Source organism: Molossus molossus, unplaced genomic scaffold, assembly GCF_014108415.1.
Source record: "Molossus molossus isolate mMolMol1 unplaced genomic scaffold, mMolMol1.p scaffold_m16_p_13, whole genome shotgun sequence".
In the NCBI taxonomy this organism is placed as follows: domain Eukaryota; kingdom Metazoa; phylum Chordata; class Mammalia; order Chiroptera; family Molossidae; genus Molossus; species Molossus molossus.
In genome coordinates, this window is record NW_023425348.1 from 28,358,736 (window position 1) to 28,384,265 (window position 25,530).

At 45.6% G+C, this 25,530-nt stretch overlaps 1 non-coding gene and 1 pseudogene across 1 annotated transcript; one reads left to right on the top strand and one right to left on the bottom strand.

Moving 5' to 3' along the window:
- Window positions 1-1,913: 1,913 nt before the first annotated feature.
- LOC118627854 lies at window positions 1,914-22,001 on the bottom strand (annotated as a pseudogene).
- LOC118629162 lies at window positions 11,039-11,199 on the top strand. Its single transcript, XR_004959404.1, has one exon. It is a non-coding gene; the product is annotated as a U1 spliceosomal RNA (small nuclear RNA).
- Window positions 22,002-25,530: the final 3,529 nt, after the last annotated feature.

The following is a 25,530-nucleotide window of genomic DNA, read 5'->3' on the forward strand; positions in this document are numbered from 1 at the left end:
TCCTCCAAGCTGCCTTTCGGTTGCCCTTTCCTGATGATTTGTCTTTATTTTCGTTTTAATTCCACTTTGGTCCTGGGAGATGGTCTGTGTAGCTTCCATTCACTCCACCGCCATTTTTTTCTTCTTTATTGATTTTAGAGAGAGAGATAAGGAGAGGGAGAGAGAGATGTAAACATTGATGAGAGAGAACATCAATTGCCTGCCCCCTACTGGGGATAAAGCCCACAACCCAGGCATGTGTCCTGGTTAGGAATCAAACTGGGAACTCTCAGTCCATGGAATGATGCTCAATCCACTGAACCACACTAGCTGGGCCATTATCTGTATTTTATAGACAAGGAAACTGAGGCCCAGAGACATTACCACCCACTGTGGCCCAGTCCAAGGTAACCCAAGGCCACAGAACTAAGGACTGGCAAGCCCACATTTGTCTGATTCCAAAGCCTCTTGACATGCTTGTCTCCCTGGTTAATAATATCTCTGAAATATATAGTGTGTTAGTTAACCCCAGAGCCAGACTACTAGCTTTGTGACCCTGGACAAGCTGTTTAACCTCTCTGTTTTAGTTTCCTCAGGTGTAAAATAGGGATAATAATGCTTATGTCACAAAGCTGTTGTAGGGATCAAATGAAGTGATATAATGCCTGGCACATAACGATAAGTAAAATGCTAGCTATTATTGTTACATTTTCAAGGGCTTTCACATTTGTATTGCATTTAATCCTCGCACACACAAGCAGAAATGTTCTCATTTTACATTGAGTTCCCAGGAGGTTAAATTGGCCTACCTAGGACTTGTCTGCAATGGGGAGCCAGGGCCACAATGAGACTTTGGACCCCTCCGCTCCCCCTTTCCTCTCACTCTTGAGAGAACACCAAGCTACGTGGCCCTCCCAGGTCTCCAAAGCATCTCCCCAGAAGCTAAACATGTGAGTTTACCGTGTTCTGGATTTTGCACAGACCCGGTAGAGCTGGCCAGCTCCTCCAGTGACTGTCTGGACCCACAGACCCACTGTCTGTTTGTATTTTATTTTTTACTGTTTATTTTGCTGCCTGAACCCTAAGTGACAGTATGCCACTATAATTATGGGGTTTCATCTAAATCGTGACTTCACTGCAAGTACAGAAATATACGGACATGTTTTTGGAGAACTGACATTTTGCGAAATGCAACAAACATTTTATTTTATTTATTTATATATTTTTAAAAATGCACTTTTGGTGCTTTTTAAAAAAAAATTTTTTTCTTTATTGATTTTAGAGAGAGAGGTAAGGAGAGGGAGAGAGAGATGGAAACATTGATGAGAGAGAACATCAATTGGCTACCTCCTGTATGTCCCCCGCTGGGCGTTGGGCACACAGCCTGGGCACGTGTCCTGACCAGGAATCAAACTTGAGCCCTCTTGGTGCATGGGTCGACGCTCAACCACAGAGCCACATCGGTCAGGCAAAATGCAGCAAACATTTTAATTTGTACACGAGAAAAGGAGTTGTTAAAAATAAAAGGTATGCATTTCAAGTTCTTGCAGGTTGTTTGTGAGAGAATATCTTCAGGTAAAACTTGTTTGAATGTAACTGACAGTAGCATGTCAGTGTATTTAAAACCGTGACAAAAATCTTCGCTTTGGTCATGTTTTCCATGACAAATTTCTATGATGTTGTATGTTTAGGGCAAGATGTCAATACAGCATAAACCCCATGGCATTTCGGTTTTCTTCTGGAGATTAAGGGTGTTTTTCTTGGGATAAGTACAGCAGTAAAACACAAACCAGTTGATCAAAAATAGGCACTTGTGCCATAACTCCAGTAAGTTTCAGGACACATCAACTGATAGCAGTTTTGCCGTCCCCACTTCTTGAAGAATTACATCTCTGCGCTGTGGCCTCAAGTATGGCTGTCAAGCTTGTTCTCTGTTAAGCCAGTTTACTGACGGCGGCCTGGTTGAGAGAATGTCACTGGTTGATCCATGTATCTAGGGCAGAATATCGGGCACCACCCCCTTCTGACGATCCAGCACAAGTGGTGGGTTGACTTGCTCAATCGGGCCAGACAAAGTGCTATCCAGTACCACTGCGCCAGCAAGCTCTCGGCGTCCCTGCATCGCTGCTCGCCCCCTTAGCATCAAAGGAACAGGTATTCTTGTGTAAGGCGTGATCAATGTTAGGAGCACTTGTGTTCTGCTGTTTCACAAAAGCTCCTCTATGTGTTCCCTTATGAAAGAGTCGTCCTTTCAGATGTTGCTGGGATTTCAGAATCTTTTCAAAGTCAGTGATATCATTCTGATAGGCACTTACCACATTTGTCATTATGAGACTTTCTGGAGCATTTTTTTAAGGTTTGCCTCCTGTGAGTCAAATGGGTTTATTTGCAATTTCGCTAGTGTATTTGCTAAGACCAAACATGTTAAGCAAGTGTCTCATCATGAACTTCTTAATTCATCATAATTCTTGAAGGCTTAAAAAAATCAGTGTGTGCCTTATGAAATTCACCTTCTCTCAAGTGTATGTCAAAACCACACTCTCTGACAACTCCCATGATCAGTGGACGGCAGACTTGATGTGAAGTGACTGTGAACAGAGTGCTTTAAGTTCTTTGTTATTTTTAAAAAATATTTTTATAAAACATTTATTCCCCCATACCCCCTCCCACATCCACCCACACCCCTCCCCTTGCAATCACCACACAGTTGTCCATGTCTATGAGTTCTTTCTCTTTTTTTATTTTTTACTCAACCCCACTCCCTTATCCACCCCCTTCCAAAAGCTGTCTTCCTGTTCTCTATGAGTCTGTCTCTGTTTTGCTTGTTAGTTCAGTTTGTTCATTAAATTCCATTTGTGAGTGAAACCATATGGTTATTTGTCTTTCTCTGACTGGCTTATTTCACTTAGCATGATGTTCTCCAGTAGTTATTATTTGTTATTTTTTGTGTGCATGTACATTTGAATTTTCAAAGCATATATTTCTAATAACCGTGTACCCCCTTTTAAGGTCATCTTCTCCATCATCGGTCTGGCGGGGCTGATGTAACTGGTGTAGAATGTGTTGAAGCTTTTCATAGTCTTCTGATTCTAAATACAATTTTCCAAGCTTCGTGTTTGTCTTAAACCACAGCCTGTTATTCTTAGCGTCTTTGAAAGCTTCCAGTGTTGTTTTATAGAACTCCGGCAGTAAATTCATCTGTTTAGAAGTGGAGTTATAATAAAAAATAGAATTATTGTAATGGATTTTTCAGAATAATTTCTTGTGACTGCACTCTGAATGTAGGTCAATAGTTGTTTATATTTATTCATTATTTCTAGAAAGTTTGTCAACTTGAAGTTAATCTATTTTTTAAATTTATGCATTCATTGGTTGATTCTCGTATGTGTCCTGACGGGGGATTGAACCTGCAACCTTGGTGTATCAAAACAATACTCTAACAAACCTAGCTAGCTACCCAGGTATTCAGGGAGGCTTGAAGTTATTATTATTTTTCTTTATTGATTTTATATATAGAGAAAGTGAGAGGAAGAGAGATAGAAACATCAATGAGAGAGAACATCGACTGGTTGCCTCCTGCATGCCCCCCACTGGGGATCAGGCCCACAAACTGGGCATGTGTCCTTACTGGAAATTGAACCCATGACATTCCTTGATGGTCAAACACTTCACTCTGTTGTCAGACCATGGGTGCCTCCCATTCCTGGTTGGTAAATACAGTCAGCACACCTTCATCACCTTTAGTCATTACCACCCACTGTGGCCCTGTCCAAGGTATCCCAGCCTGGCTGTCTCCTCAGAGCAAGCACAGGTGTGACTATGAACACATCGAAGAGCACTGGAGATTTCTTTCTTTTCTTTTCTTTTCTTTTCTTTCTTTCTTTCTTTCTTTCTTTCTTTCTTTCTTTCTTTCTTTCTTTCTTTCTTTCTTAAATGTCTTGTGTATACAGGGCAGGAGATCATGTACATGCCTCATGGCAAAATATTTTAAGATCCCACCCTGGCCAGTTGCTCAGTGGTTAGAGCATCGGCCCAAGGACCAATGAGTCTTTGGTTTGATTCTGACCAAGGGCACGTACCTCAGTTGCGGTTTGTCCCCAGCCCTGGTCAGATCGTGTGGGTAGCAACCAATCAATGTCTCTCTCTCTCTCTCTCTCTCTCTCTCTCTCCCTTCCTCCTACTCTATCTGAAGATAAATGAAAAAATATCCTCGGGTGAGGATTTAAAAAAAGATACACACACAAACACATCTGGCTTCTCTTGAAAAATTGGAGATTTGCATGTCTGGCCTGACAATGGTCAGAGCTTAGCAGCTGCCCGCCCCGGACCATCCCACCATCTACCTGAGATTGGGCCAGCACTCTGCAGGGTACCATAGCCCCTCCTCCCTACTGTGTCCTCCAGACCAAATAGAATCAATCGCCATCTGTCATTGTGCTTGTACTTATAGTAAATAGAAAGTTAAGTATTTCAAACATGGGTGAATGAAAGACCTAGAGTGCTGAGTGCTCCTTGTACCTACCCACTGGTTCATTGATCTCACCTGGCCGCGCTCTGTAGGCATTCGCAGCCACGAGGCCCTCTGGCTGAGTACTGCTTTCCTAGCTTCTCTTGGTGCTGGTGCTGGTGTGTGGCAGGTACCCCACAATTCCTGATGAACCGGAATGGCATGAACCCCACAGGAAGCCTCGAAGCTCAATGCCTGCCCTACTGCGCTCTCCTTCCCTCTTCCCTGCTGTGGCCCCGGAGAAGCAGCCCCTTTCAGTCTCCCAACAAAACTTAGAGTGCCCTTTGGGGCCAGTGAGTCCCAAATCTTCTGTAATGTCAATGACTATGAAAGTCAGTGACTAAGATATTTAAAAAATATCTTACCAGCGCTCTATCAATAAACCATGGCGGTTCCCAATTATTGGGTTGTTAAAAGCCAAGTATAAGTTAGAAATAAACAGCCCAATCTCTGGACTAAATTGACTGATGTCAATCAGATTATAAAGATTGATTTATACTCTTTCAAATTACTCAGCTTAGGCCCACTCTCTCAAAGAGAATCGGCCAAATGTTGGCAGTCACGCCAAGGGAACAGGGACGGTGACAGAGCAGCAAACGACATCACAGGACATCTGTTCCAGTACTCCTAATGTACCCTTCCCCAACACAATCTGTGAATTGGATAATCAGATGTGATCTCATTTGTGTGCCTTTGTAAATCTTTTCATATAAATAATGTTAAGAACTAAGGAGAAAAATTGGTTGTTTTACCATCTATCTAGATTTTTTTTTGTTTTAGAAAATATGATAGTTAAAAATATATAGTTCCTTTTCCAATAAAATTGGTGTACTTTGGGAAAGACAGAGCATCCTGAGGCCGAGGGGGAAGGATGATGTTAAGGCTAGGAAATGATTCCCCAAGTATCCTAGGAGAAATATTGATTCCATTCTCGTTCATGCCAACATCTCTCAACAGTCTACTTCACCTTTATTTTTAGGCCCCATTTGACTTCCTACTGGTTTCTAATACATGTACGCTCTCTCCCTTATTAGACCAGAACAGTTTGAGGATGGATCGTGCCTTCTTTTTCCTTTTATAGCTCCATTAGTGCCTGGCATGGTTTGAACATGTAGTAAGTGTTTAAAAATGCTCATTGATGAATGAAAGACTTCTTCTTTGGCGAGGAAACTCACTGGAACACCTCCCCCGCTCCGTCCCCTCACAGTTCCTTCTCGGGCTCCCTCCGCACGGAGGAGGGAGGCCAGTGGAATGGGGACATCAGAAGGAGAGGCCAGAACCAGACCTGCCTCCAACTTCCCCACCTCAGTTCCCACAGCTGAATCTAGGAGACTCATACAAAGGATGTATTTCCCTCAAATTGAGGAGGAAGACATTCCCCTAGGCAGTAGCTGTGACGGGTGTTTTCTGAGAGGGCAGGCCTCTTCTCTCAGGGAAGGAAGGGGGCGGGGATGAACATCCTTATCTCCTGGGGGTGTGGGCTCCCCAGAAGGCAGCCAACTAGAAACCAGGCCCCTGAATGCAACCGGCTCCCACCACGGAGGACCAACTCAGCTGTTTGGTGGACGCCTTCAAATATCCTCAGACCATACCTCAAACCAGTCACTGACTCTGTATCCTTAATGCTTGAAAATGAATATACCAAAGTCATCCCCAGTCTGCCGCTGGCAGCTATGATCATTTATTTGGAAGTGTAAAACAAATTCTGAGCCAACATTGACAAATGTACAGAGTCTGTGCGGTTCTCTTTAACAATCAGGAGCTCTGACATCCACGGTCTGACTCCCCGCACGGCCTCCGTGGCCTGGGCTGCGTGGGGCTGCTCTCTGAGGAAGGGCTGTGCTGCCAGGCCAGCCTGACTCACTGATCCATCATGCCTGCCGGGCTCTTGCAAGCATGGGAGTTCGGGGCCCCAACGCCTCATTAGCCTTAAGACGTTTGGAGCAAATGCCATTAGGTTGCAGAGCTCTTTGGGATTAAATCCTCTCAATGGTAGTATATTATCTGTATATAAAATCCATTTGTATAAGGAGAATAATAATTATCCAGTCCTCTTTCCACAAGCCCACAACTGCCTGTACCTACATCCCAGCCCACTTTCCTGTGATTCTACCTCCTGGCTGTCCCATCCACTGCCAGGGTCTCTGCATCTGAACTCATGTTCCCAGTGAGCAGTTCATAGTTGGCAGTTTCTCTCAAAGTGAGAGTCAGAGAGGAAGAAAGTGTGCTCAAGACAGAATTGCATCCTTTTTGTAACCTAACCTTGGAGGTGACACCCATCACTTTTGTGTAATATTAGAAGTGAGGAAGGAGGTTACCCAGGGGTGCGAATACCAGAAAGTGGGCATCCCTCTACCACACACACCTTCCACTCAGTCTTCCTTCGTTTCCCCATCCTTTCTCATTCCTCCCTCCTTCCTTCTGGTACTCACCGTGAGTCTACCATGGCCCAGGAGCTACGCCAGGCACTGGGAATTGTGGACCCTGCGAAAGAAGATGCTCACTAAGAAGGGCTTCTGGGGGCTAACTGGACTCAAATTGTTAAAAATAAAAGGGCCTAGCAGCCATTTCTGCACAGGGCTCTCACGTAAACCACACTTCAGGGAGCAGGGAGCTGCCTGCCACCTGCCCTGGATGGACTGCTTGGCTGCACTGTGTTTCTGGCCTCTGGGCCAGTCCTTACAAAGGAGTTTCTGGGATCTTATTTCAACCAATAAGATGGAGACTTTCCCCATCCAAGTGGAGCTGTGCAGCTATCTCCCCATCAGCATCTTCCCTAACCAATCAGAGTGACTCAGTTCTGACTCATCAAGATAGTGCCTTTTGGAGCCAGCTGTGAGGATTTGGAGTCCTCCTTTGCATGAGGGTGGACCAATCAGGGACCAGGGGCGGGGCTATTATATAAGCCAGCTCCCCTCTGGCTTGGAGAGCACACTTTCTCTTTCTACCTAACACTGTTTCCCTGCTGGAGCTGAAACACCAGATACCTCCCTGGAGCAGACCGGCGCAGGGCAGAGCTGTCCAGAGAGGGGCCTCGCCCAGGGCCACCTCGCCCAGGGCTCCTCACAGCCCTGCTATTCCGCAGTCGTGCGGCTTCGAACTGAGCTGTAACACTATGGAGCTGTTTTCACAGCCACGGTGCATCACAATCCAGCTGTTTGCCCAGAATTAAATTCCCTCTTCACGGTGTCCCAAATGAGGGATTCCTGTCGGGGCTGAATTTGTGCCGATGACCATCAGCTGACAGAGTACAAAGTCTAAGAACACAGGTTCCCAGCCTCCTGGAAGAGAAAAACCCAGTAAAATGAACTGTTTCCCAAGCATCAGTCACTCACCCTTTGGCCTTACACGTGGGCATCCTAAACCTTTTCTTATCAGTGTTTTTCTTTAAGTTGATTCTCCTCTAAAATACAACCTCACCCTACACCAGCTCCCCACCCTGGCAGCCCATCAGCAGCACAAAGGAAAGCTGTTTAGCTTAAAGTGAAGGAGATGTGGTTACACAGGGCAGTTCTTCCCATTGGCCACACTTACTGTAGTACCTACTTATGCCCACCCCAAGCGCTCACCAGCAGGGGGGTGTCGGCTTTCCTGTGACTCCAAACTCTGCCTCCTTATCTTTTTACACCCCCATCCCCCACCAATGTCCCCCCACCCTTAGTCCTTTTAGTTTTCATCAACAAGGGGCCAAAACTACCTTGTTTCATTGAGACACAGCTCTCATTCAAGAAAAAGAACTTTGCTTTCTCAATAAGAGATGGTACTTACAGTGGGCACTTGTGACCCCCAGTGGTAGAGAAGGGAAAATACATGCAGAGAAATCAGGAAGGAAGCATCTCTCACCAAGGCCCTAGGGCTTCCACTTACAATGTGCAAAACGGTGTCTACAGGGCACGAAAACAACACACACACAAGATAAAACACCTCCGCTTCTCACCTCATGCGCTGAGCAGTTTCATTCACATCTAAGCAGTAGCACCTCCACCAGGACGAAAAGAGCCAGAAGATACAAATGCCCTTGTCATACCTGCATCTGTCCCTAGCAGTTTGGAGCATGAAGAGCTTCTCACACCTCCCAAGTACCCTTCCCTACTGGCCAAGAGGACTAACTCGGTCCCCGAGGGACTGAGGATCGTCGGAAGCTTCAGTAGCAAAGCAAAATTGTTTTGAAGTCTCATGTTTTATTATAAAACCTCATCTGGCCTGGCCAGTGTGGCTCAGTGGTTGTATGTCGACCCATGCACCAAGAGGTCGCCAGTTCGATTTCTGGGCAGCACACATGCCCAGGTTGTGGGCCCTTCTGCATGGGGGGTATACAGAAGACGGCCAATCAATGTTCTCTCTCATCAATGTTTCTATCTCTCTCTCCTCCCTTTCTCCCTCTCTCTAAAATCAATAAAGAAGAAAAAAAACTCACCTGAATGCTGCATTTCGACACACTAATATATCACTATGCTCAACATAAAATGATATTTTACCGAAATCTCTGAATCAAATCAGCTCTGTAGAAGAATACACCATCCTTATGAAGAGCAACCCTAGGCCCAAGGGTGAAGGGCATAGAAATCATGTGACCCCCTGGGGCCAGGTTCAGCCAATTCCAATCCCAGCTCTCCTATTTCCCCTCTGTGTGATGTTGGCAAATTAGCTGACTACTCTGATACAGTTGTCTTGTCTGTGAAGCTCTGAGCTCTGGAGAGAGCCAGGGCCACTGAGAATGGTAATACTGCTGTCGGTACAGTGTTTGACGAGTTACCAAGCATCTGTATGTGTTACCTTATTTTGATAGAACCCGTTGAAGTGGAAGGAAGAGAGCCGACCTTGGAGGCCATAGCCTGGGCTGGTGCCCCGCTCTGCCACAGCGCGGCTCTGTGCTCCCGGGCCAGTGACCTAACCTGTGTGAGCATCCACAACCCAGCCATGGAGAGTTGGGATAACAACGTTGCAGGCTTCTGGGATCATTGCACATGACACATCTATAAGGTGGGCATTCCTCCGTGCGTAGTAGGTCTCCTGGTGCCTGAGGACAGCTGCAGAGGGTGGTGAGCACACCAGCTCCGAGGTCAGACTGGCTCAGCTCTTACTAGCTGGGTGGCCTTGGGCAAATTACTTAACATCTTTGTGCCTGAGTTTCCTCATCTGTCAAAACAAGATGAAAATAGTACCATCTCAGAGGTTCTGACGATAACCTGAGTTAACGCTCACAAGAGCGGCTGACTCAGAATATTAAACATTTCAGGAGGTATCCATGTGTAGTCAGCTGGCCATGTTATTGTCCTCTTCAGGGAGGGAAGCAGGGGCTCAGAACAAAATTCCTATCACACCCTAAAGTATCTCACCCCTTCCTATGTCTCAGCTCCAGTCTCTCCAACACCTCTCCATCTTTCTACGTACTCCAGACATATTAACCTTCCTTGGTCTCTTCCCACTCCAGGGACTTTGCACACAATGGTCTTCTTCCTAGAAGACTCTCAGACCCTCTTCACCTTCCATGTCCTCCAGGTCTCAGCTCAGAGCTTCGAAGGACAACCTGCCCCAAACCCGAGACGAGGTGAGCGCTCTCTCTCCACCTGCTCACAATACCTTGGAATTCCTCTTTCACGGCATCCTCACAAATGGAGTGAATTATTGGCTTAAGTGCTATTTAGTGTTTGTTTATGATGTCCGTTTCATACCATGTCTGTTTTCTCACCGTGGTATCAAGGACAGTCAATGCAGGCATGAAGTAGTACTGCCCCCAAAAAGGAGACCCAGGCTTGGCTCCTGCCTCTGCCCTCCAGAGGTAACTCTTCCCACAGGGTAAGGAGTCCACAGGGCCAAGGGGAGTTTTCTATCCAAGCTTATGTCCTCTTTCTATTTTTTTTTTTATCCTCACCCAAGGACATTTTTCTATTTTTTGTTCAGGTAGAGCGGAAGGAAGAGAGAGAAACATCGATATGAAAGGGACACATCGAGTGGTTGCCACCCGCACGACCAACCAGGGCCAGGGACAAACTGCAACTGAGGTACACGCCCTTAGCGGGAACCGAACCCTGGTCTCTCTGGACCGCAGGCCGATGCTCTAACTGCTGAGCTAAACCAGCCAGGACTATGTCCTCTTTCTAGAGCAGTGGTTCTTAACCTTCCTAATGCCGCGACCCTTTAATACAGTTCCTCATGTTGTGTGTAGGCGTATCTGCTTGCGGGCGGACCCACCTGGAGACGGATAGAGCAGCAGTGTCTCGGTTCCTAAGACCGTCGGAAATATGTGTTTTCTCATGGTCTTAGGTGGCCCCTGTGAAAGGGTCGTTCGACCCCCAAAGGGGTCGCCACCCACAGGTTGAGAACCGCTGTTCTAGAGGATCAAAACCCTGGAATGATCTACCCCAAAGATCCAGAATCCACTTCCATTGCTCTTATGTACATCTTACCTGGGTCTATCCTCACACAGGGGGGTGATGCCATCAGGGTGAGCACCCCTGGTCCTGAGGTGCCAGAGCCAGAAACCCTTGCATTAACTGCCACATTTGGGCGCAGAACTCTGAGAATTCTAAATTCAAGCCTGGCTCACCAATACTTACCTGGCAGAGGGGATACCATGGGCACAAAGGTGCTTTCCCAGGGAGAGGCTTATCCATTGCACTCCGGATGTGCTGACCCCTGCGGTTTCCCCAAATGTGGGAAACTCGACTGAATAATATGTGGTAGTGGGTGGGTGGGTGGGGGGGGACCTGGCTTTCCAGGTCATCTTGGAAGTGAATTTCTCCAAGTAGGATAAAACATTTTCTGTAATGATTTGTTGCCTTGATTTATAATTGCTACATATTTAAATATATGCTATGTGAACCTCTGCACATTAGCCAGAGCCTGACAAATAAATGAATGACTTTATGCCTGCATCTCAGCATTTGCCACATGGAATGACTGGATGAAAAACACATACAAATGGTTCCTGTGCAGCAACCCCCTCGATGGAGAATACGTTCTATTGAAGGTGAAGATCCCGCTGCACCGTGAGTAATCTATGACGGGTGACATGTTTTTCTCAGAGTAACTCTTACCTAGATGCTTCCTTTCTATAACTCAGTGACAAGTATAAGTAACCATAACAGCTAACATCTATTGGGTACTTATGTTCAGGCACTGTTTGAAGTCCTTTATATGAATTAATTTATTTAATGTTCATGAGCCAAGGTACTGGTGTCTAAAGATTAGTACAAGGAGTGCCTGGCTAGCTCAGTCGGTAGAGCATGAGACTCTTAAAGATTAGTACTGGTATTATCCTCATTGTACAGCTGAGGAAACTGAGACTCAAAAATGAAATGACTTGCCCAAGATCACACAGCGAATGAATAGCGAACTAGAGCTATATTCCCAGCATCCTGCGCTCTGTGCGTTGTGCTATGGTATATGCAGAAGTCCAAATCCCCCTGTGTCCCTCTTCATTCCCAATCCCCGGACTGACTAATATTTCCATGTCTAATGTCTACATTCATTTTCCTCTTTACAGACTTGCAGAGATAAGACAAAGAGCATCTCGTGGTAAAGAAAGTTATTGGATTTTCATTTATTAATTGCAACATCAAGGGGCCTGGATGGGAAAATAAATCATAGCTCCTTAAAGGTGAATTTTTCACATGCTGTAAACTTTAATTAATAAGAATATTGACTTTCCGGAAATGCTCTAGTTTCGCCTGGGTAGATGGCCCTTGTTAGAATGGAAAAGCTCAGATGCCAAAGTGAAAGGAATTCGAGTCATAGGCTCACTGGCAGCAAAGCCCCAAGGACCCCCGGGTGCAGCCTAAGCCAGGTCAGGGTTGGAGACTGTGGTGACTAGGATGGGAAGAGGAAGGACTGGATACGCACTCAAGACTATAGAGTCTCCAGAGTGTTATGTCCCCAGCTACAGATTTTCAAAAGATGCTCACGTTCTCCCCTGGGGGCAGGAGGTGGAGGGATGGGCCATTACCAAGCTCAGGCTCAGTATCAGCTTGATCTATGATCTCCCCTGGGGACATTAAGAAGCCACTGGAGGAATCCAGGGTAGTCTCAGGTGGCGTCAATGTTAATCAATTTAGATCAGTATTTTTGCATGATAAAATGTTTTTATTGCAGTGTTCTCTTAGGAAAACTGATATTCTCTGAAGCATTATTCATGAACAGCAACAAATGGGAACCACCTTCTGAACCCTACCACGAGCACTCAGTGAAGGCCAGTCTTCTTTTCCTCTCTCACTCTTACCCTGATCTTCCACGTCCAGATTTACAAACCTGTATTTCACAGGGAATGAAATGAGAGAAAATATTTATATGCTCAACACAGTTGCCGTTTCCGCACAACCACGATTTATTGAAATGATGTAATATAAAGGTTTCTGATGCACAGTCAACGTTGAACACATTTGCTAAAACAAAACAAAACACATTTAAAAAATGCTTGGAAAATGGCTAACCTTAAAAGGACAACCCTCCCCTTCCAGGCTTCCATGGATGTGCCCCAAACCGGAGTGATGGAAATAAACCAGACTGAAAACTTGGGATATTCCCAGAGATTTCAAAGCAGGTAACACAATCCAGGCTTTGGCACCGGTTTTCTTAAAATACAAACAGCACAAAGTTCTTGGAACAGTAACTTCTGGTCCATAAAGAAATTGCCTATGTTCTCGAACGGTCATTTGGAAGTCACAGTGGTCCTGTACCAGCAAGCACTTCAAGTTTCCACTCCTGGTTGTCATCATGACTGAATGTGACCTACTCCTTGGACTGTCCTGGCCTTCCTCTCGGTGTGGCCACCCCCTCTGTTGTGCAGATGGCCTTCCCTGCTGCCATGTGGCCTCCTTCTGTAGCTCACATGGGCCTGGAAGTCCGTGCTAGCCTTGCCCCGACCCTGCTTTACCAGTTGGCCTTCAGAAAGCCCTCGGCCTCTCTGAGCTTCTGTATCTTCATCAGCAAAATAGTGATGCCGGGGGGTCACCCTACCTCTCGGTGTGACTGTTATGTCTGAGAACGTGGTGGGCTGTCATCTCTTTCCTGAAACCTTTACCAAACCCTTCCTCCCCCTCCCCCCAGTTGCCATTCCCTCCCGACACTCCCTGAGTTGTGTGTTCATCTCTCTACTGAAGCACTTTGGATACTGAATGTCTGGTGTCACCTTTTTCTCCTGCTTCCTTGGACTCAGTCTCCTCAGTGCTTGGAGGGAGTGGTGCTCAAAAATGTTTGTTGCGCCCTGGCCGGTTTGGCTCAGTGGTTGGAGTGTCGACCTGCGGACCAGAGAGTCCCGGGTTCAGTTCCTGCTAGGCCCTAACGGCTAGGGGCACGTACCCCCCCCCCCCAAAAAAAAAAAGTTTGCTGAGTGAATACTAAAAAGCACAGTGCTCTAAATCAAGCAAACTTATCTATGAAAGTCCAGCTATTTCGAGCTTAATGACCCTGTTGTAACCACTTAATTCCGCTGGTGTAGCCCCCAAACAGCCACTGACTTTTACAAATGAATGGATGTGACTGTGTTCCAATTAAACCTTATTTATGGACACTAAAATTTGAATTTTATCTGATTTTCTCATACATAAGCTATCATTCTTCCTTTTGATCCCCCCCAACTATTTAAAAGTGTATAAATCATTCTTTTGATCATTTGATCAATTCTGAACCATAAGCTGATCAAGTTATTGGAGGGGGAAAAGACTATTGATGTTTAGAAAGTTAACCTTGTGACCTTTCAAGCTCAAGGGGTCTTTTAAACTTCCTTTTGCTTAGAGTCCCAACGTATTTATTGTGACTGGAAATGTCCAATGTTCTCTCAAAGGCTAAGGTAAAATGCCACTTTTACCATAATGATCTGGCATTTGCATTATACCAGGAAAGCAATGTTCCAGTAGGATTCTGTATCTCAGTAGCCTCAGTGGGGAAAGGGTTGTAATGGTGCCCAGCCCATAGGGCTGTAGTGAGGATGAAATGAAGCAGTCCATGAAAGGTGCTCAAAACTATCAGAACGTCAATGTTATTTTTTCTTATTTTATTCTTGTTATTTTACAGTTAAGTACATTGTTGGTGCGGCAACTGTAGTGATGATTATTTTTATTAAATTTTTTTTTCTTTATTGATTTTTAGAGAGAGTAAGGGAGAGGGAGAGAGAGATAAAAGCATCAATGAGAGAGAACATCAATTGGCTGCCTCCTTCATGCCCCCCACTGGGGATCAGGCCCACCACCTGGGCATGTGTCCTGATTGGGAATTGAACCGGCAACCTCTTGGTGCATGGGTCCATGCTCAACCACTGAGCCACACCAGCTGGGCTGTAGTGATGACCTTTACAGTTTACACAGTCAGGCTCTTGCTTGGTTCAAGTATTGTCAAAATCAGTCAGAGGCATGAGTCCTTCGTCTGCCCAATCCAGGGCCGAGATGGCTGCGTGCTGTGGGGAACGCACAGCTCTGACCAGGCCTGGTTCACATGGAGCCAGTGGGCAGAGACAGGGCGCTCTTCTGTGTTCATGTTTGCAGAACCAGTAAAGGCCGAAGGAGTCATTTAAACATCCCAGATGTAGGCATTCTACATTTTGTAGAAAAAATGGTGTGCTGTTGGTGCCATTCAGAAATCTGGGCATTCAAGAAGGTTCCAGAACATCTCAGGATTGTTAAGTACCGAAGATAAACAGGAGTGGGATTTTTTTTTTTTTTTTTTATGAAAAACACAATTACCGTGGAGACTGCTTTTCTGTTCTATTTTTCTGTGCTCTAAACCAGTATTTTCCAAACTGTATTTCTCAGTACATTAATTCCACGAGTGGTTAGTAGTTTGCCTCTGAGAAAGGATTCCCTAAATGCACGCGGTGAAACTAAGATGAGCTTTGATTTTTGCTATAAAATAGGGATCTTGTAGAATGTAAACCATAGATTGCTCTGTTCACACCACCGAGGGGGCTGCTGCTGTATCCAAGCTAATGAAGACACAATTCTCCCAAGATTACGTTTTTATTGGCTTCTCAGGCACTTAAAATGTACAGATTATTGCTCAGTTGGGGTTACTTCTCCAGAACATTAACCTCACCAATTACTAGCAAATTTTTTTCATTATTTCTTCTTTTCAGCTTCATTTTCCAAATGTTAGAAATATAGATTTCCTTGCCCTGGTGGGTAGCTCAGTTGGTTAGAGTGTCATCTCAATAGGTCAAGGTGGTGGGCTTGATCCCTGGTCAGGGCACATACAAGAAGAGACCAATGAATGCTCTCTCTCAAATCAATCAATAATTTTTAAAACAGAAATATAGATTTATTTCTTTTATGTTTTGATGTTAGTCTCAACTCATCTGACTAACCCTAGCTCATGCTCCTGTTTTCATGCCTCTGTTCTGGTCAAGATTTTTGACTTCAGTAATTCACCAAATACTTTGACTTCTTCTTCTTCATGAGCATCTCCTCCTCAACTCTTATTCTCTGCATGAAGGCTAATGATGTTTATGAATTTTGATTTATTGACTGATTTTAAAGAGTGAGGAAGGGGGAGGGAGAGAAACGTTGATTTGTTGTTTCACTTATTTATGCATTCATTGATTGATTTTTATATGTGCCCTGACCGGGGATTGAACCCACAATTAGGACGATGCTCTAACCAACTGAGGTACCCAGCTAGGACTACAAATCTTGTTAAAATGCTATCTCATTCATTCATTCAGTCAGTCAGTCTGTCATTCAGTCATTAAACACTGAGGACCTATTATGAGCTGGGCATCATTGTAGGATCTGATTGGAAGGATCACTGAATAAACTGATTTACTCATCCCTGGGAGTTGAGAAGGTCTTTATAATAAGGCATGGTTAGGGATGGTTATATTTTAGGGAGACAAGTGCTCTATAAATCAGGGAACTATTGTAATATTTACACGTTGGTCTCATGAAAAATGATATAAGCAGTTTTCACTGTAAGAATCTCAGTAATTTGCATTTATATAGCACATTATTGGCACACCAGCTTTGCCCCTTTGAGTGGCTTCATTTAAAATGGTTTTGCTTTAATTATCTCTCACAGAGCAACTACAAAGTGATTGTAAAACAATTTGTGAGTATGTGTGTTATCCATAAATGCTAAATAACAGTTAAATTATAAGCACTATGCAGTGGAATCTGACATGTCTTGGACTAATATTTTGGTTGTTCACCTGATGCACTGTCGGCTCTGGTGCATTGGCATCTGGAAAAGGACAGATGTGTATCTCAGGAGGTCAGGGGAGGCTACACTTGCCTTAGGAGCAGAGAAAGGAGAACTTTGTTTTACTCTCTAAAATGTGTCTGTTTCTTACTATCTCTTGTAGATCAAATGAAATTATTTCCAAAGAAAACCAAGGTATTCATCAAACATATATGTATTCAAGGACAGCTTGCATTTGGATGTAGAAGGTGCTTTATATAGTAACTAATAAATGGACACAAGGGACACCTGAGCACTTCATTCGATCCTTCATTAATGGACTCTGTGCAACTGTGAACTGTGAGTGGCATGTTGGAAACAGCACTGAATGAGCCTGTCATGACCCCTGAGCACCCACCTAACCAAGGAAGCACCAGGTAACACTTACATAATCATTTTCTCCTCCAGTGCTCCGGGAATAACGTCTATTTTGCCAGCACTGCAGTTACGTTTAAAGTTCTCAATCTGTACTCACTTTGGGTGTAGTTGCTCTGTGGATCCCTCCTGGAGCCTATGGTGTCACTTCCCACATATTTTTAAAGAGAAAGTATGTACTTTTCTATTGCTAAATGAGTGCATGATTAATTGAATGAATGAATGAATAAAAAGTCTATGCCGATATCCTCTACTGATTTCTCAAATACTTGCTGTCTTTATTATTTTTTCTTCTTTTATTAATTTCCACAGAGGGAGAGGGAGAGAGAGATAGAGACATCGATGAGAGAGAACATTGATTGGCTGCCTCCTACATGCCCCCTCTGGGGACTTGGCCCTCAACCTGGGCATGTGTCCTGACCGGAAATTGAACCAGTGACCTCTTGGTGCATGAGTCAATGCTCAACCACTGAGCCACACCAGCTGGACAATTTCTGTCTTTAAAAGGAAGACCCCAGGGACATTTAATTTTAACCATGTCCTTGGCATCTCTCTTCTTACCACCAGCTTGATCACCGCCTCATCCTACTTCCTTCTCCATTCCCGGTGAACCACAGAGGAAAGGGGCTTATCCTTTGCTTTAACTATTCCCCTGAGATACTTCTTTGGGAAGATCCTGGGGCTAGAGGTGGGGCAGCTCTGGTCCATTAGAGTTCATGGCCCAGTTTTCAGGGTGCCGCATCGAGGACTTGATCCTGACTTTGGGATAAAGGAGAAGGTGCTGAAATAGTTATGCCCCCCCCCCCCTTCCTGATGACATGTACCCTGGTTAAAACCCAAGCTACTTTCCCCTCTCTGACCCTCTTTTCTCCTGATCTCGAACATATGCCACCTGCACTGCCTGGCCGCAGCCCCATCCCCTCATCCGGGCTTCTGCTGTGGCCTCCCCCGGAGCACCCTGCCTTCACGCTCCGTCTCTCCAAGCTCCTCACCACTTAATGAACAGACTGATTTTTCCCATGAGGGCAATAAAGACTAATCAAGAGTTTTCAGCAGCATGATTATATAATTAGATTTACAGTGTAGAAAAATTAAACGGAGGAGTTAAAGCATAATGATCCCCCCTCACCCTGCTCCTAATCTCTTTGGCCACTGCTTTCTTCCACCCACTCCCTGCCTTCCAGGCAAACTGAGCCCGGACGGTGCTCCGCAGACGCCTCTGCCCGGGCTCCTCCCACTTGTGTGGGCCCTGAAGTGCTCACTGTCTTGAAGGCCAGTAAAACTTCTCTATGGAGCTATCCTCACCTCCTCACACACCCGAAGGAGCCTCACTCAAAGCGCTCGTGACTCTTTCATTACATTGAAATACAGTTGACCTCGAACAATGCAAGTGTAAAGGGCATCAACTCCTCCCCATGACCCACAGTCAAAATCTCCGTATTAATTTTGATGTCCCACAAACTAAACTACTAATAGCTTACTGTTAACCAGAAGCCTTACCGATAACATAAACAGTCCATAAAAATATATTCTGCATGCTATATGTATTCTACACTATACCCTTACCATAATGGAAGCTTAAAGAACAGAAAATGTTATGCAGAACATCATGAGGAAGAGAAAATATATTTATAATACGTATTGAAAAAATATCCATGTATAAGTGGACCCACAAAGTTTGAACCTGTTGTTTCTTGGTATTCTGTCTACCCTGCCAGAGTGTGAACCCCTCAAGGACAGGGGCTATACCCCTCGTATTTCCACCGATAGTTCCCAGATCAGAGCCAAGCAGTGGTCACTCTCAGATGGTAGTGGAGAAGACTGGCTAAACAAATCGGCATCTTCTAGAAGGTGACGTGATGAGGAAATGATACTGATACCAATTCTTCATGGTTCCTTAGGGGTGAAGGTGGAAAATGGCTACTTAAGACAGAAGTTTGCACTGGGGTGTGGGCCTCGAGGAAACCAAGAACCCAGAAAGTCCAGACTACTGGCCTTCCACGGCCCTGGGCACAAGCTTGAGTTAGCGAGACGCGTGGGAGAAAAAAGGGAGCGTTTACTGTGTGACTAAACTGTGAGAACGACTTCCCAGGGAAGGGTAAGAGGACACGTGGCCTCAGAGAAAGCGTGAACAGCCCGGCCGGACTGAATGCCGTCCAAACAGACCTCCCTCTCAGCAATCAGAGCCTGCAAAGCTGGACGATCCTTCCAGGTCTGTTACGTGGGACACAAGGCAGACGGTGGTGTTGGGATCATCAAGGCGGTGGATAAGGTCATCCACCTCTGGCAACGTCACCACGTCACCGGCAAAGGCCACCAGGAAATAAAGCAAGTCCCCTGAGGTTTCTTTAGCAATCTTCACTGTGTAAAATTTTCAATTGCATTCACATTATTTTTAAATTACTTTAATTAAAAATGTTATGTATTTAATGAGAAGGATTAATACAATTTAAGTAACTAGCTGTCCTGGTTTTCTCCAAGAGGGAGCCAGGCCAACGGGGAACCTGGATGCGGCTGACTGACAGCCCAGAAGCTTCACAGCACTGATGCCCTGGGCTGAGGAGACGGTCCGTGGTCCTCCTCCTCATCCCACCTGCAGGGCTCCGTCCGCCCCTCTCCCCACGCCCTCCACAACCCTCGCTCAGGCCTGTCTGTCCTCTCCGGGAGGAAGTGGAATCTGTCTGGCATGTGAAGGGTATACTCACAATGGCACAGGCTGTATCTCACTGTGGGATAACTTGCGTGTGCCTGATTCCTGACGCTCCCCGAGAGAGCAACAAATGTCAAGATTACTCAACCGAGAGAGTGGGGTCAGAACTCTAAATAGTTCCTGTGGAAGCCTGGGCTCGGGCTGCTGCCCAATATGTTGGTCTGTTAGGTTAATATGCCTGGAAGGTGAGGAGTAAATGATGGAGTCACGGAGGCTTTGTGTCCTAATCCCCGCCCGCCCCCAGCTCCCCATTAATGGATGGAACAGGAGACCTTCTCATGGGACCAAGAAACTAAATTATCTGCTCATTCAGCACATGCTGCGAGTCGGTTCCCCTGGGGTGCCCCCTGCATCATTCATCCCTCCAGGATTGGCACTTACCACGTGCCAGATGCTGCTCTGACCTGACCCCAGGATTACCGAGTGGGTGGAGACAGGCCAATATCAGGTGATAAATGCAGGAAGTGAGCCAAGGAATGGTAGAGGTGGGGAGTAGACCATGAAGGATGCTGAGCAGTGAGGCTATGGCAGTAATCCAAGGGAGATGGTGACTTGGACCATCGTGGTAGTCATGGAGCTAAGTGGTGAGTTCTACACATAGGGTGTTCCCCCCAAAATATATACACACTTAGTCGTCGATAGCTCAATTGAAGTTTCTTTCATTTCAGTTTTAACCCATTGAAATTTATAATTATTCCAAGTGTGTATACATTTTTTGGGACAACCGGTATATCTAGAAACTGACAAATTTCCTAGAGTGGATGTGTGGTATGAGGACGGGGAGTCAAAGGTGACAGTCAGGTTTTTGGCCTGAGGAATTAGAAAGATGGGGCTTTTGTGAGGAGTGGTAGGGGCAGAGTGCTCACTGGTGGACATGCTGGTCCAGACAGAGGGGAGAAGTCCAGCCTGAGGTCCACTGAGAGTGACTCACACATGCAAGTGACATCTCTTGCTCCTGAGCTGGGAGGTGCTCGACGGGCCTGCACTCCCTGAAAGGAACTGATCAATGGCACAACAATCGCCATCAGTTGTCCTTTAAATAAACCATTAAGTTTCAAACATTGAAAGTATAATCAACATGTGTCAAGTCTGGAAGGACTGTTGGAGTCCTCTCTGCAGCCAGGTTGGGAATATCATCACTTCCTGCCCATTTCTGAGACTTTGTTGTCCCAGACTTAGACGAGGCACGCAGTGACCTATTTTTCTCACTGATTAATAACATCACCTGTTCATGCCAATCAACCTGGCTCTCTTTCAAGTGCAAATCTCCAGGGAAACCCCAGATCCAGCACAAACCTAGAAATAGTATCAGGATGACATATCAGAGCTGATACCACAACAGGTATCAAGCTCACCTGTCTTCAGTGCTGGGAAACCTGTCAAATTCCAGCCGTTGTCAGCATGAATCTGCCCAGTGGGACCTGGATCAACCTCTGGAAAACCTCAAGCTTGTCAATGTCATGAAAGGCCACCCTGCCTGGGTTGAAGAGCCAGCCAGATTCACAAGCTGTGACGGAAGGGAGCAGAATGCAGATTGCTGGCTTGTTGGTTCCCCACCCCCACTCGGGTTTGTGCATAACAGCCAGTCCTTTTTGTCCTCAGGAGACTTAATTTATAATTCTATCAGTCACAGCCACAGAATTGCTTAAAATGACTAGGAAACTAAACTTCAAATTTAGCAGTGGCTGTCTCCCTAACACATACTCAATAAACTTCAGTTGGATAGTGAGTGAATGTCAACATATGTTTGTTGAAATATGTAAATGTCTGTTCAGATGCCAATTTACTCTTTTCCTTTCTTTTTTAATTTTTATTGGGGTGTAATTGACATATCAGCTTCAGGTGTGTAACCTAGCAATTCGATAGTTGTATACAGTTCTGTGCTGCTTAAGGGTGAGGATATACTCTGGGAAATGCTTTGTTAATGTGACTTTGTCATCGTGCGAACACCATGGGAGCCCTTAGCACACACTGAGATGGTATAACCTACGCACACCTAGGCTGTACAGCATAGCCTGCTGCCCCTGATTATAAACCTATGCTGTGTGTTCCTGTACTGAAGACTGTAGTCTACTGTAATGAAATGAAACATATTTGTGTATCTAAACCTATGTAAACATAGAAAGGTATAGCAATGCTATGGTATAAAAGATATATCATGGTACACATATTAGGACACTTACCATGAATGCAGCTTTCAAGACTGGAAGTTGCTTTGGGTGAGTCAGTGAGTGAGTGATGAGTAAATCTGAAGGCCCAGGACATTACCGTACACGACTATAGACTTTATAAACACTGTACACTTAGACTACACTGAATTTATAAAACAACATGAGATTAAATCAAGCACAAGAAAAATGGTGCACCCCTGGTCTATGTTGCTCAGTGGTTAGAGCATCAGCCCATGAACCAAAGGGTCAGGGGTTCAATTCCCAGTCAAGGGCACATGTGTGAGTTGCAGGTTTGATCCCCTGCCCTGGTCAGGGCATATGCAGGAGGCAACCAATCAATGTGTCTCTCTTACACTGATGTTTCTCTCTGTCTCTCTCCTTCCCTCCCTCCCTTCCACTCTTTAGAATTCAATGGAAAAATATCATCAGGTGAGTGTTAACTAACAAAACTGACAAATTCCTAGCAAGATTCATAAAGTAATAAAAAAAGAGACAGAGAAGGAAATCTTGCCATTTGCAACAATTTTGATGGACCTTGAGGGCATTATGCTAAGTGAAATAATTGCATGAGCTCTTTGTATAGTTTGGATATTAACCCTTTCTCAGATATATGCTTTGCAAATATTTTCTCCCACTCAATAGGTCGCCTTTTCATTGTGTTAATAGTTTCTTTTGCTGTGATGAAACTTTTTCTGTGAAGTAGTCCTGCGTGTTTGTTTTTGCTTTTGTTGCCTTTGCTTTTGGTGTCAAACCTAAAAATCATCAAGACTGATGTGAAAAAGCTCATCGCCTGTGTTTTCTTCTAAGAATTTTATGGTTGATCTTACAATCAAATCTTCAATCCGCTCTGAGTTCACTTTTGTGTGTGGTGTAAGAGAGAGGTCCAGTGCAAATGCTGCCGACAAGTGGGGCAGTCTCATCTCCTTAGAAACTCCAAGACCGTGTCTTTGCAGCACCACAGAGAAGGCTGCAGGACTTGACCAAAGTTCCGCACTCTAGCAGTCCAGACCAGCACGAGAGAGCCCGTCCTTTCCGTGAGAGGAGTGCCTGCTGGTCCAGCGCCCCCTCTGTTAGTCCTCAGCACAATGTTGCAAATGGATCTGAGGCACTTTGAGCTGTCACAGAATTATTAGTTTTTTGTTGACAAGTATTGGTGAGCTCCCTTTGTTAGAGCTCCCCATGCCCATCCCTGAGATCATTCGGTACAATGAAGCAAATCGCAGACTGAATTCCCCCATACGTACTTCTGTTAACAGGCATAAAACAGTCCTGTGTCTGTATGATGCAGAGTGTGATGAAGTCTCAACAATTTTCCTTGCAGTCTCTCACGAGCATCTCACGTGCAGGCAGAGGACAGCGCCTGGCGGTTGGCGTCAGCTAGCCTTCTAGTGGCAAACAGAACCTCCTGGAAATGACTCGACACGGGATTGATTCCTCAGGCCCTGGCTGCCTCTTCAACGGGTGGAGGCTGCTTGGTCCCACCTGTTCATCCAGGAAGGAGCCTGTATAATAGTTCTAGTCAACTCATATGCCAACTGTCCTCATTTCACCAGTGGAAAACCTTTTCTAATATTCATTATGACAAACAACGACCTTCTGGTGCTGGCTGGAGGTACATAGGGCCAGGGCTTTTCGGAAGCTTGTGGGGACTTCCGATGACTCATTGAAAGGCTAAGTAACCACCTGTGGAGTGTGTGAGCCCAATTAGTTCTTCAGATGTTAAACAACCACCTCTACTGTGCAGAATAAAGTTATCCTGCAGACCATGTCACATTCAAACATTCCATGTGAAGTCTTCGGGCCCACTCTTTCCTGAGAGATTATGCTACCTCAACCCAGCCTCCCCATCCACTTTCCAGAAACCCCGACTCGCGTCCTAGGTAGCAGCTTTCTCTCTAGCCGTAGATCAGAGCTGGAGAAGCTGTTGGGCTGTCAGAGTCACCCTCTGGGGCGAAAACCCGCTGCACCCCACAGTTGCCTCTGTTCCTAGCAGTCCCTGGCCGCAGAGCTGGCCCTACTGTCTCAGATCCAAAAGGAAGCACCCTGGCTCCCAGATCTCTAGGTACCCCTGTGCCTGTCCTATCCTAGGGCTTTAGAAAGCTTCCTGTCCAGCCAGCTGTAAGTCCATCTTCTCCAGCTGATTTGGGAGGCTCTGTAGCTACCAACCTCCTCCCTGGGGTGGTCTGTGCCTGTGTGAAGGGAGCTCACTTGGGCTACACACATTGCCCACAGGGCCCGGCCACTCAGACTCCAGGCTGTAGTGGGTGGCCCTTGATCCTGCAGACTCACTGTGGACACCCTGCTTGCCCCCCCCCACCCCCAACTGAGGCCAGGAGGACAAGGAGCCACTAATCATTCAGTCATTCATCCCCTCTTTACCACACAGTCATCGGTGACAAGTGTGGTTGAGCTGGTTTGAACGCTTCATCCTGCCCACTTGGATACTGTTTCTAAGAGAGATAGACAAGTGACGAGGAATAACATGATATTAGGAACCCTGTGTCAGGGCTACCTGCAGGAGACAAGGGAAGAATGTGAAAGGGGCAATGACAACGCTTGAGGAATCAGATGAAACTTCTTAGAGATACTGACCTCTAAGAAAAGCATGTTCAAAGGCCCAAAGGGCAGCCAGGCCTAGGAGATTCTGGCCTGCAGATTGGGACTCAAGAATTGGGCAGGTCTTTGAAGGGCCTTGGTGTCAAGCTGGGGAGTCTGGACTTGGTGGTGACAGTAGTGAGGAGCCATGGAGTGCTCAGGTGAATAACACCTTTCCTCTAAATGAGCAGTTCAGGCTCAGAGCTGTCTCAGGAACTTCACCTGGGCCCTAATGCAAAAGGAACACTCTGACAGACCAAACTTGACCCTCCATTTGCTGCCAGGTGGCCAGGGCACCCCTCCCACTTCCATCAGGACTGAGAGGGCCTAACAATGAGGGCATCCATGTAAATCTCGTGGAAATAAATGAGCAAAACTCCACCAGAATGAGATCATCCCTTCCTGGGGTAGAAGCTACATTGAAATTCTAAAATTACTCTATTGTCATTTGTCTGAATACACCTGATTTCTTCTTGTTCTATTAAACCAAGTCCCAGACACTGGAAACAGAAACCCGAGCTGCCATTGCCTATTCATATAAACAATTAGTGTTTTGGCCTTAGATGGAGACACACCAGCTCATGTTTACAGAGCTGTCTGCATCTGATGGTGACAACATAATACAACGGAGAAAAGTCACCCTATGGAAGAATCTGTTTTTCGCTTGTTCTGAAAAGAAAACTCACGTGACATCAGACAGGGTACGCATGCATGTCCGGCATACACGTACAGCACAGTAGGCTAATACCCTCAAAGAAAAATCTGCCCCCCTTCCTGTTTACCTATAGGCCAAGTGGAGGCTGGAAATATCCAGAGAAGAACTTTATACCGTACTCACAATCCCATTTCCCATAATTAGGCAAGTCCTGATTATTCCCTGTATTGTTTCTGCCACATTAGTTTTGGGAGAAAATGGTGTGTGAGACAATGGTGCATAACTCAAATACAGGGCCAATTCAAATAAGAAACTGGCAGAGGGCTCATGGGATGATTGCATTATTCATGAAAAGACATCGGAACAATTGGAG